This window comes from Tachypleus tridentatus, chromosome 12, assembly GCF_004210375.1.
Source record: "Tachypleus tridentatus isolate NWPU-2018 chromosome 12, ASM421037v1, whole genome shotgun sequence".
Taxonomy (NCBI): Eukaryota; Metazoa; Arthropoda; class Merostomata; order Xiphosura; family Limulidae; genus Tachypleus; species Tachypleus tridentatus.
The window spans coordinates 57,987,985-58,000,127 of record NC_134836.1 but is presented as its reverse complement, the minus strand read 5'-3'; positions in this window follow the sequence as shown (position 1 = coordinate 58,000,127).

Genomic DNA, 12,143 nt, shown 5'->3' with positions numbered 1-12,143 from the left:
GGGAAAAAAAGAAAATGTCGGTGAATCAGGCATAACAATGAAAAATATTAATTATGGGAAAAAAGAAAATGTCGGTGAATCAGACATAACAATGAAAACTATTAATTATGGGAAAAAAGAAAATGTCGGTGAATCAGGCTTAACAATGAAAAATATTAAGTATGGGAAAAAATAAAATGTCGGTGAATCAGGCTTAACAATGAAAAATATTAATTATGGGAAAAAATAAAATGTCGGTGAATCAGACATAACAATGAAAACTATTAATTATGGGAAAAAAGAAAATGTCGGTGAATCAGGCTTAACAATGAAAAATATTAATTATGGGAAAAAAGAAAATGTCGGTGAATCAGACATAACAATGAAAAATATTAATTATGGGAAAAAAGAAATGTCGGTGAATCAGACATAACAATGAAAACTATTAATTATGGGAAAAAAGAAAATGTCGGTGAATCAGACATAACAATGAAAACTATTAATTATGGGAAAAAAGAAAATGTGGGTGAATCAGGCTTAACAATGAAAAATATTAATTATGGGAAAAAAGAAAATGTCGGTGAATCAGGCATAACAATGAAAAATATTAATTATGGGAAAAAAGAAAATGTCAGTGAATCAGGCATAACAATGAAAACTATTAATTATGGGAAAAAAGAAAATGTCGGTGAATCAGGCATAACAATGAAAAATATTAATTATGGGAAAAAAAAATGTCGGTGAATCAGACATAACAATGAAAAATATTAATTATGGAAGAAAAACACAGATAATGATTCAAAAACGCTTCAACTCGAAATTTTGCAGTTAGTTCGAATGGTCAAAAACAAAACCCGTTTGGTGAAGAGAATGATGAATGAAATAATTATGGTAATAATACATTAGTTGATACTGGTGCAACAGGGTCTTTTGAGAACACTGTATGATTGCAAAGGTGCAGAAGAAGATGATTTATCTTTTCAAGAAGAAGAAACATTTGTTAAGACAGAAGACGAAGATGAGGAAAGTTAGTGCAAGGGGCGTAAGGATGTAAGAGTAGAGTTATACCCAGCAAACAAAGTGGAAGAGATCCAGACTTGGTATTTCCTTTACTGTTTGTCCCATAGGAACCTTAAATGATCATTCTGCTCCTGCTCCTATCTGCAGCTACCAGTAACAATTACAGATATATTGTAGCCCCTTTAATAGAATTGTGTCGAATACCTCTGGCAATCCAATGGCAATCATCACAGTGTGACACTTTACCGTGCTTGTGACAGTAGACATGAGATACTGATATACATATATAACTGTTTATATATATACTGATATACATATATAACTGTATATATAAATATATATACAGATGGATAAGATATTGTTAAATATACAATTGGATGAGGTATTGCCATTAATGTAGTTGGATCAGATATTGTCCTACATTTATATACAGTTGGATCATATATTGTCCTACATTTATGTACAGTTGGATCAAATGTTTTCATATTAGAGTTGGTTGTTGCTTTTTGAATTAAGCACAAAACAACATAAGGGGCTATCTCTGCTGTGCCCACCATGGATATCGAAACCCTGTTTCTAGCGTTGTAAGTCCGCAAACATACCGTTAAGCCGCTGGGAGGCTGTTAGAGATGAATCAGATATTGTCATATTGTATGCAATTGGATCAGATATTGTCTTATTTGTATACAAGTGGATCAGATATTGTCATACATACAATTGGATCAGATATTGTCATATATGTATACAGTTGGATCAGATATTGTTATATATACAATTGGTTCAGATATTGTTATATGTGTATACAATTGGATCAGATATAGTTGTATATGTATACAATTGGATCAGATATTGTCGTATATGTGTACAATTGGATCAGATATTGTTGTTTATGTATATAATTGGATCAGATATAGTCGTATATGTGTACAATTGGATCAGATATTGTCGTATATGTATACAATTGGATCAGATATAGTTGTATATGTATACAATTGGATCAGATATTGTCGTGTATGTATACAAATGGATCAGATATTGTTGTATATGTATACAATTGGATCAGATATTGTTGTATATGTATACAATTGGATCAGATATTGTTGTTTATGTATACAATTGGATCAGATATTGTTGTATATGTATACAAATGAATCAGATATCGTCGTATATGTGTATAAATGAATCAGATATTGTCGTATATGTATACAATTGGATCAGATATTGTTGTTTATATATACAATTGGATCAGATATTGTTGTATATGTATACAATTGGATCAGATATTGTTGTGTATGTATACAATTGGATCAGATATTGTTGTATATGTATACAATTGGATCAGATATTGTTGTTTATGTATACAATTGGATTAGATATTGTTGTATGTGTATACAATTGGATCAGATATTGTTGTATATGTATACAATTGGATCAGATATTGTCGTATATGTATACAATTGGATCAGATATTGTTGTATATGTATACAATTGGATTAGATATTGTTGTGTATGTATACAATTGGATCAGATATTGTCGTATATGTATACAATTGGATCAGATATAGTTGTATATGTATACAATTGGATCAGATATTGTCGTATATGTGTACAATTGGATCAGATATTGTTGTTTATGTATACAATTGGATCAGAAATTGTCGTATATGTATACAATTGGATCAGATATAGTTGTGTATGTACACAATTATGGTTTTAGTTATGGCAAACTTGAAACATGTTAGTGTAGAAATGCCTTTGGTTAACAAACGAATGTCTCTGGTACCACCATGGTACCACGTGGGATCAGTAGCGGGCCTCACAATTCACTGCAATGGTTTTTGTTTCCGATGTCATTTCTCTTTCATTCTTTACAAACGCTGACTGTAAAATGTACCAGTTACTTGTGTGATTAATTTGACCATCATTTTACATTAGAAAAGGAAAATTTCGCTTCGAAAAATTTCTTAGAACATTTCAATCTTTGAACCTCCCAGCCATGGGGGCGTTAAAATGTGACGGTCAATCCCACCATTCGTTGTTAAAAGAGTAGCCCTAGAGTTTGCGATGGGTGGTGATGACTAGCTGCTTTCCCTCTGGTCTTACACTGCTAAATTAGGGACGGCTTGCACAGATAGCCCTCGAGTAGTTTTGTGCGAAATTCAAAAAAACAAATCTTTGAAAAATAAGCAGATATTTTATAACTGTGTTTTCTTTTTAAGTTATTATAAAAATACCATTCTCAAAAATATTTGAAAACATTTTAAATTTCTTGACGAATTTTCTGTCCTGTTTTTTAATTTAAAATGAAGTTTAGGTAATTTCTAGACATAACCTCTTATTTTCTCGCGAAATTGCTCTTAAAATCTCAGCGAGAAATGTATTGAAATATGTCAGAAATTTCCCCTTATACTTTTAAAGCTACGATTATAGTAGCCAAAGCCGATATTTGTTTTAAATAATCAAATATTGTCTCAAGTGCTATATTATATAGAAAAAATCAAAATCAAATATAATTAGTGAGCCTAAAGAGACGTAAGAAGTCTCTCTATGAATAATTAATTTAAATGTTCAGCTTAGGTTTTTGCGTTTGCTGTTTTAACGTAAGGCCTGCTGGGATAATGTAGGGTCTTTTGTTTTCTTTGTTAAATATTAAAGCTACTAATACTTTTATGCTGAGCGAGTGTTTTGAATTCAGGGAAGCAATAAAAAGGCAGAAGCGATAAAAACAGATGGTCACAGTGCTAATTTAATTTTTGCCTATCTTTATGCAGATTGAGCGAAGCAAACATCACGTTTTTAAAAGTCAGAAGGTTATGTGGTCGAAACAAGATTCGCAGGATAGACTAAAAAACAAATAAACTGAATGATCATTAGCTTGTTCACAACATAACAATTTCTGTAAAGATGTTCCTTCTTTTTTGTTAGAAAAGGGCCCGGCATGGCCAGGTGGGTTAAAGCGTTCAATTCGTAATCTGTGAGTCGCGAGTTCGAATCTCTGTCGCACCAAACATACTTGCTTTTTCAGCTGTGGGGGCGTTATAATGTGGCAATTAATCTCAAGAGTCGGCGGTGGGTGTGAATGTCTAGTTGCCTTTCCTCTATTCTTACACTATTAAATTAGGGACGGCTAGCGCAGAGAGCCCTCTTGTAGCTTTGTGCGAAATTCAAAACAAAACTTGTTAGAGAAAGTAGTAAATAAGAATTTATGCTAAGTGAATGGCATATTTTTGTTCGTTTGGAATTAAGTACAAAGCTACACAATGTACAAAGTACAAGCTACAAAATACAAATCAGTGATGACGAGAAACCCACTTGTTGAGAAATTTATATGCAAAAACGGCTCGTTTGGGCTGAGAAAACACTTTACATAGAAGAGCGAACAACGTTTCGACCTTCTTCGGTCATCGTCAGGTTCACAAAGAAAGAGGTAACTGACCGGAAGCTGACCACATGTTTGAAAGGGGTTGTGTAACTGTGTGTCAAACATGTGGTCAGCTTCCGGTCAGTTACCTCTTTCTTTGTGAACCTGACGATGACCGAAGAAGGTCGAAACGTTGTTCGCTCTTCTATGTAAAGTGTTTTCAGCCCAAACGAGCCGTTTTTGCATATAAATTTACAAAATACAAAGCTACGTATTATTAATGCTTTCAGTTGCGAAACACATTAGCTCTTATAAGCAGCTCATGTAATGTGTTTAAATCACCATTCCGGAACAAACAGTAATACAAACTTGATTCACCCCTCATAGTTTCAGAGATTTCTTTAAAATCAAGTTTTGGGGACTTGGACCGGGATATTGTGAATGATTAAGGCTTCCTGATTTTAGTATTGTAAATTCGAAGACTTATCGCTATGAAAATATACAAAACTGCTATATAAAGATATTACTGCCTGATAAACGCAATTAAAAACACTTATCTTACCGCGAAGGTAATTACTTTGTATTTAGATATTGTCTAAATTGACAGCAAAGGTTTGTTCAAAATATATATTGCATTGTAAACGTTGTACGTTTATCATAGGAAGCTATGAATTAAAAGTATGCCCCTTTTAAGCACTTTTTCGTTCGATCAATGTAGTAAACTAGTTTTAAAGGAAGTGTAATTCACCCACAGCATTTAGACGATAATTTATATATAGTAGTAAATACAAGTTTAGTAGTATCAAACTGCCACCTATTATACATTTTTAAAGATACAAGAGACATGTAAGAACAAGAGCTATCAAAGAGATGATATAATTCACTATTTTCTCGAAACTGGAAGCGTTTATATTAGATAACGCCAAGTTTCACCTCGTGAAACTCAGAAAATTCTTCATAGATTCACAATGTTCAACGATCCGGATCATATTTGATAGTGTGATGAAGAGTCTCAAACTTAATGTTACCCATGAAATTTGATATAAATCCAATCACACTTTACAGAGTTACAAACCAAAAACCAAGAAAGTGCTTCAAAGTGATCCAGAATCCGGATTTGACTCCGGAATGTTCCACACTTATTTCTCATCCGCTGTACAGATATTTGTGTATTGATCTATTATTAACGCAGACAGACAGATAAACACACACACACACACACACACACAGATTGTAATACCCATGTTACCCCTTCCGACGAACAAAAATTATAAAAACATGCCATGTACCATCCCAGGTTTTTAATACATGTTTCTACACAAACAATACACAAATTAGAATATGAAAAACCTGAGGTACTTCTTTTATTTATAATGTATCCTGGTTGGACAGCCAAAAGTGTAAGGATTCCCAACACTACGATCCAGGGTTTGATTCCGAGCGTTGAATATGACTTTGTTCAAAAACAAACCCCAACATAGTACTTGTACATGTGTTCTGTCACTACAAATGTTCTAGAAAAATAAATAAAGATTGACATTAAATGATTGAAATACCAACAAAAGTTCGAAAATCTTTATTGTTTTTAATCTAATCAGTGATAATTAAATGTTTGAATACTTGAAGTTGATATTAATTGTGAACTAAACGAAAGTTGTAAAAGTTTTAGTTTAGAGAGTTTCAACTCTCAATTTCAAAATAGTTTTGTGTTTTGGAATTTCGCACAAAGTTACTCGAGGGCTATCTGTGCTAGCCGTCCCTAATTTATCAGTGTAAGACTAGAGGGAAGGCAGCTAGTCATCACCACCCACCGACAACTCTTGAGCTACTCTTTTAACAACGAAATGTGGGATTGATCCTAACATTATAACGCCCCCACGGCTAGGAGGGCGAGCATGTTTGGCGCGACCGGAATGCGAACCCGCGACCCTCAGAATACGAGTCGCACGCCTTAACACGCTTAGCCATGCCGGGCCTGTCAAAATAGATTCAATAAAAATCTAAAATCATTCAACTCCTGACAGCTTGAGCATGGCCAGGTGATTAGGGCGCTCGACTCCTAATATAAGGGTCGCGAGCTCGAATCCTCGTCACACCCAATATCCTCGTCCTTTGAGCTATAGAGGCGTTATAATGTTATGATCAAGCTCACTATTTGTTGGTAAAATAGTTGCCAAAGAGTTGTTGGTGGGTTGATATGACTAGTTGCCTTCCCTCTAGTCTCATACTGCTAAATTAGATAGCAAAGATAGTCATCGTGTAGCTTTGAGGGAAATTCAAAACAAAGAATCAGTTTAAGCAAACACCAAAAGCTAGTAAGATAAATCAGCTTATTAAAATATACTAAGAGTCAACCATAAAATCATCGTGTATGTTTTTTGTTTTTACTGCAAAGGTTTTAAATTGTTTTTATTATTCACCACACGGCTTTGACTATTATGTTGCCATTCTGGGACATGTGTTACTTTTCTGTAACATATTAATGTTTATCCTTAAAAATTCTGTCCAAACAAACAGTCTGGTTTCTAGTTTTTGTCCTTCGCATAAATACTATAGTTACGTTTTACAATTTTGTCAACTAAAAGGATCCATCATACAGATTACAAACTACGCTACAAAATGCAGTTTATTTGAAGCCCCTTTTAAAAGTTTTCACTAAAATACTTTAGAAGTTTCTAATCAATTTCTGGTGATCAATATCTTATTGAAAACTGATAGATTGAGTATAGAGTTAATCATTAAAGTGCTTTTTTACCAACGTGTGATCATTCTAGACTACCAGTGATTTCGAGAGCACTTTTATTATAAACTCAGTTCACTGAGGTTTACTCTAATAAAACAATGCGAATGAAGTAGGTGGTAATTTTCAGTAAGAATGTTTGTTTGTTATTTTTGGAATTTAGCGCAAAGCTACACGAGGGCTATCTGCGCTAGCTGTCCCTAATTTAGAGGTGTAAGACTAGATGAAAGGCAGCTAGTCATCACCAACCGCAGCCAACTCTAGGACTACTCCTTTACCAACAAATAGTGGGATTAACCGTCACGTTATAACGCCCCCACGGCTAAAAGAGCGAACATGTTTGGTGCAACCGGGATGCAAACTCGCGACCCTCAGGTCACGAGTCGAACGCCTAAACCCCGTGGCCATATCGGTACTTTTGAGTTAGAGATGAAACGTTGCATTGAGTTCATGAAGAATGATAATGATTGAAAAATATTCATTTGGTATATGAGTCTTGAACCAGCTTCTTAGAAAACCCTGGTTTTAAGAGACAATATTTTTTCACCTTCTTATTTAAAATTAAAATTATTTTCAAACAGAATCGGTGTAATATATGATTTTAAGGATTCTGGTTAGACTAATTAATGTGAAATACTGCCAAGGAAGTTTGTAATACATCGAGTAAAACATTGATGTAGTACACGTCAACAAACCTTAATAAGAAGTTACACTATACTGTGTAATTTTTACGACATCGTATGAAATAATTCCAGTTCCTTTTCCTCACACCTATTCTCTTCGGTGCAACTAGAAATTGTATATTACAATAAATGGTTTGTTTTTTATTTCACCCAAGGCTACGCGAGGGCTATCTGCGCTAATCATCCCTAATTTAGCAGTGTAAGATTAGAAGAAAGGCAGCTAGTCATCACCACTCACTGCCAACTTTAGGACTACACTTTTAAAAAGCGAATAGTGTGATTAACTGTAACTTTATAACGCCCTTACGGCTGAAAGAGCGCGCATGTTTTGGTGTGACAGGGATTCGAACCCGTGACCCTCAGATTAGGGATTGACTGCTCTAACCACCTGGCCTACGATAAATTGGCGACATGCAACAATGTAACTATAAGAATGGTACTTTAATAAAAAAATTCAAATCTTTTATAAATGTTGATCCTAAAATGTGTGACGTCATTTACTCAAATAATGCTGCAAAGCTACACGAGGGCTGTCTGCGCTAACCGACCCTAATTTAGCAGTGTAAGAATAGAAGGACGACAGCAAGTCATCACCACCTACCGCCAACTCTTGGGCTACTCTTTTACTAACGAATATTGGGATTGGCCGTCAAAATATAACGCCTCCACGGATGAAAGTAACCATGTTTGATGCGACAGAGATGCGAACCTGCAATCCTCGGATTACGAGTCGAATGCCTTAGCCACGTGGCTGTTCTTCAATTGTTCTCAACGCTTTCCTTTAAGTATGTGATTATCGAATCGTTATAAAGTAATGGTTTCACAAAATTGGATTTGTCTACCTGGAACATAACTTTAAATTTACAAACTTCCTGTAATAAAATGCAGTGTTCGATTACCCGTGGTGGACACAGCAGATAGCTCAATGGCTTTGCCCTAAAAGATGGATTATCTATAGGTATTTGAAATGAAGGTTAAGATAATAAAATATAGCCATGTAAAAACGTTTTTGTTTTCTTTGTGAAGAACTTCGCGATCCAATAAGCTTGTGTTGTTATAGCTTAAAACATCCAAGAAAGCAAACTGTTGATTCTCTTAAGCCTTTAGTGAACAGGCCCGGCATGGCCAAGCGCGTTAAGGCGTGCGACTCGTAATCTGAGGGTCGCGGGTTTGCATCCCATTTGCGCCAAACCTGCTCGCCCTTTCAGCCAGGGATGCGTTATAATATGACGGCCAATTCCACTATTCGTTGGTAAAAGAGTAGCTGAAGAGTTGGCGGTGGGTGGTGATGACTAGCTGCCTTCCCTCTAGTCTTACACTGCTAAATTAGGGATGACTAGCACAGATAGCCCTCGAGTATCTTTGTGCGAAATTCAAAAACAAACAAACAAAACATCTTTAGTGAACACTATGTTACCATGCCAACTGTTCAGAAGCTCAACTCGAATCGCTCGGGTAGTTTCGATATTACATATCGACGTAAAAATCTTCACATAATCCTACATCCATTGTTTTCACGGTAGCACAAAGGACCTAATCTAGAAACTTCATTAGTTTGGTCTTAGGTGTTACGGCCAAGGTTCAGTATGGGACTCAGTGGAAGTTCATTTCATTAGCTGTTAAAAAACTGACTTGGGAAATCTCATCGCACATTTCGATTTTCATAAATCATATTTGTCGCCAATTGCAATGCCCTCCTCAATAGAACTTTCGTATACAGAGTTTAGATGTCCAAACTTGTACAATATATTTTTTTATCCAATCACGGGTCCTGCACTTCTTTGGAAAACCTAAAACCTTCTTTTTTTACACTCGTTATGTTTAAGTTGTCTCAACAATTCCAATGAACTTGCTCTTTATTTTTTGGTTTGTCCTTGACGTAAGATAAATATATTTTTTCGCGAATTTCTAAAATATATAAATCTGTTTCATGTATCAGCTTAAAGCAGGTTATGTGGAATATCCTAACAATATTACATTCATATGGCTTTAAGTTGATACATTATACAGATTTATATATTTTACAAATTCGAGAAAAAATAGATTTATCTTACTTCAAGGGCAAACCAAAAACTTAAGAGCAAGAATTGTGTGTTGTGACAGACAATCACACTATTCATTGGTAAAAAGAGTAGCCCAAGAGTCGGCGGTGGGTGGTGATGACTAGCTGCCTTCCCTCTAGTCTTACACTGCAAAATTAGGGACGGCTAGCGCAGATATCCCTCGAGTAGCTTTGCGTGAAATTCAAACAAACCAAAAAAAAGTATTGTGTGCATGTTACCAAACTAGATATATATATTTCTTACAACGCTAGAAACCAGGTTTCGATACTCGTGGTGGGCGGAGCACAGATAGCTCATTGTGTAGCTTTTTGCTTAATTCTAAACAACAAGAACAACAAGATATATATTTTTGATTTTATTTTGTATAAGTGCACGAGTTTTTAGTTTTTGATGTGTTAAAAAGTCATTGTGCATGTTTGTTTCTTTGATTTACGTGCTGTTAACTTACAAACAATATTCCAGTTAATAATTTATTTCTTCTAATGAAAATAATGGTAATAGGTCAACTTCGTGTACAAACTATGTAAAACGAACCTCTTCCCTCAAGTAACTCGACGGTAAGTCTATAAGCTAAGGACGCTAAAAATCGAGTTTCGATACCTTTGGTGAACACAATATAGCTGGTTCATTGTGTAGTTGTGTGTTTAACAAAGACTAAAACTAAGTAAAACAGTGTAACTATGTTACTATCGTAGTTTTTAGTCTATTTAATTTTTGTAACTCACATTTGTGACAATAGCTTCATTGTCAAAATAACACAAAAATAGATGTGAAAATATGTTCTTAAAGGAAACGTTAAAACAGAAATAAGTAAAGGTTTTTTGCATAAAATCAACTAATTTAAAAATGATAGAAGATATAAATAAAGGCTTAACAACTGAGTTGCTAATGTAAATATTCATAATGTACGAATTTACTGAATTCATCAGGCTTTACCTCCAAGATGCAGTGAAAGCTCACACATGGAGAAAGTTAATTTGGTCCTGTGACACGGTAGGTAAATAAATTCATAGCTCTTTTCTAGTTTTAGTTTCAGCATTAGTTTATGTAAATTATGTACTTCAGAAGTTACGAACTAATTTTGTATAGCTTTCTGGAATACCACAAGTTTCAAGGTATTACACATTGATTGTTCTTGAATAGTTTAAGTAATTTACTTTACTAACGTCTGTGATGAAACAAAATGCTTTAACGTTATTTGGAAACAGAATAAATTGTATAGAAAACTCATTTAAGTTATTATATAATGTGTAATAATTGCCGAAAATATGAAAAGGTCAGAGAGATAAGCAGAGATACCTCCTTCAGGTCTGGGAATTAGAGACTCTAATTTGTTATCTTTATAAGAATGGCGGGACGGCGTGAGTGTGAGCCACTCGCTGTCACCTGTAAAGTTGATAAAGTGAATGAACTAAGATATTTTAAAATCCTTCTGACGTTTACCAGAGAATCCGTGAAGGTCTCTTATAATCTCTTTGTGGTATACCAAGAAATCCGTAAAGGTATCTTAGAATCCCTCAGAGGCATACCAGAGAATCCGTGAAGCTCTCTAGGAGTCACTCTAGTGCATACTAGAGAATTCGTTAAGGACCCCTATTGTCACTCTGAAGCACACCAATAAAATTATGAAGGTCCTTTAGAATCCCTCTGTGGTATACCAAATAGTCCGTGAAGATAGATCCCTTAGTGATCAGAGGTACGGAAGTTGGAGCACTTTTGTCACTGACAAACAGATATACAAACCTAAGTCACTTTATGGCATAGATTTAATAAGCGTTAGATCAAAGAACGTTGAAATAAATAATTAAATAGATAACATTAGGATAATACATTAACAGTTTAAAACAATGAATACAAATACGGATATTTGTAATTTGGCCTACTTATTCATTCTTAAGTCTCGGTTCTTTAAGAACAGTATTTAAGTTTAAGTTTTTTAACTGTTCTTTAAGAACAGTTCATTTTGTTACCTCATTGGTTATCGCTGTGGTGTAAAATATAACCAGTATTTCAGCGAGGTAGAAGAACACGTGTTTTTGTTCTTAACTTTCACTGATTATTTATGGAATTTATCTGGTAGGTGATAACTAACACAAAGTTTGGGTGAAGAAAAATCGTTTTCTGAACACACCATCTCCCAGTTGCCTTATTTTTTGAGTTTATAGTGAAATTAGTTAAACCGAAATGCCTTCCAAGTAATTGTAAAAAACAAAGTGCCGACTAAAACGTATAATTTGACATAATTGTTGAAAACACTTGAAACAACGTTTCGGATAGTTGCGCAGAGAAATTCAAGT